Source organism: Pyrus communis, chromosome 10, assembly GCF_963583255.1.
Source record: "Pyrus communis chromosome 10, drPyrComm1.1, whole genome shotgun sequence".
In the NCBI taxonomy this organism is placed as follows: Eukaryota; Viridiplantae; Streptophyta; class Magnoliopsida; order Rosales; family Rosaceae; genus Pyrus; species Pyrus communis.
Window position 1 is genome coordinate 7217459 of NC_084812.1, and position 1771 is coordinate 7219229.

At 36.9% G+C, this 1771-nt stretch overlaps 1 non-coding gene across 1 annotated transcript; it reads left to right on the top strand.

Annotated features, from left to right (window-relative positions):
* The first annotated feature begins 646 nt into the window (after positions 1-646).
* Positions 647-718, top strand: TRNAE-UUC (transfer RNA glutamic acid (anticodon UUC)). The gene has a single exon. It is a non-coding gene; the product is annotated as a tRNA-Glu (tRNA).
* The last annotated feature ends 1053 nt before the right edge of the window (positions 719-1771 follow it).

The following is a 1771-nucleotide window of genomic DNA, read 5'->3' on the forward strand; positions in this document are numbered from 1 at the left end:
GATTCGAACTTTATCTAAATTATCTAATTTATGGGAAGAAAGATTTCAACTTGAGTGCATATAATGTAGAGCACATCTAATTTAACAAAAATCCTTATAAAAATCAAATTTGGATTTTGAGTTTCTTGTGCATTTGAGAAACCCTAGCTCTTAAGACAAAGAGAAACCCTAACACATATTTGACCCAAATTTGAGATTTGAGTCCTAGCATGGATTTTTTCACAAGTGTTTCTTTAATGTCTCAAAATTGTTAATCATATATGCCCTATACGGTCTAGCTATGTTCGTCTCCCTATCAAGTATTTCTTTAGCAGTCATCTTTTTCATGGCAATTCACTTTCTCGAAGATTGTGAAGACTCAAAGAGACATTTTAGATTTTTTTCTAACTACCATCGTGTGATTCACCAACTTTATGAATCAAAGTAAAAAATTTAGGTGTAAGAGTTACACTATTATTAATTCATGTGTTATAAATTGTATACAGTTAAATGACATATCAAGGACAGAACCCTCGATTTTTCAATTAATAAATACAACATGGATGCATGATGATTACATCAAGAAATTCGTAATGCTTGTTAAACTGTGTACTTAAATGCCATCAGTAAGTTTGTATAATTAGTGTGAGGAAACTTGAACATCTCATCCGTTGTCGTCCAGCGGTTAGGATATCTGGCTTTCACCCAGGAGACCCGGGTTCGATTCCCGGCAACGGAACTTTTTTTATTATTATGTTCAATATTTTTCTGGGCTTCAATTTGGGCTTTGTCTACTTTTCTTCCAATTCTTTTCAAGGCTCTAATTGGGCTTCAGATAATTTCTGTTCCTTTTTGGCCCTGAATGTTTGATTTTTTTTTTTTTTTTTTAATGTGATATTCTGAAAAATAATAGTTGCTCTAAATTATGGAGATGGTGATTCAAAATCGGGTGCAAGGAAGCGGGGATGCTTTTTTTGAATTTTATTTCATTTTTGTTATGTGTCAGCATGTCATTGTTGTTTTATTTTATAATGCGATATTCTAAACTGTTCTAATATACAGAGATGGAGATTCAAACTCTAATATTACGAAGACAAGAATTTGAACTTGAGTACAAGGACATTGCTTTGACCAAATAGCCTAAAATGTTGTTGATTTGCTTTTGGCTCTTTGTCTTTTTTTCTCTCACAAGGATTTGGTGGGGAAGTGAACATTGTTTCTTTTTCAACTTCCACACAAGTTTTAGAACCCAGAACTATGAAAAGAAGAAAAATAAAACATAATCTCCTCGGTGAGCAACTCCACCACCTGAGACTTGTCAACTCCTCCCACCGGAAACCGGCAAAGCGGGCACGTCATCCGGCATGCATCGAACCACTTATCCACACATACCTTGTGAAACTCGTGCAGGCAAGGAAGAACTCTCATGTCCTCTTCACCTTCCACCAATCTTGACAAACACACACAACATACCTCATCGTCCCTCAAACTGGAAAATTCTTGAGAAACAAGCAATCCCTCTTCCTCTACTTTCTTCCCAACATCTGATTTGATTGCCTCACGAGCACACGGAGATCCCTTAACTAACGCCGGATGCTCTCTCGGGCCGAAGAAACTAGAGATCAAAGCGAATGCCCTTTTGAGAACCATTTGGTTTAGTGAAGGATTGGCGTTTGGGTAGGTGTTTAATAGAGAGTTTGAAGTTGAAGGGAGAGTGTGAGAGTGATGGGTCCTCAGTTGTTTTGCGTGGGTTGCAAGGGTTGTTATAGCAAGGAAAGATTTCCCGAGTTCC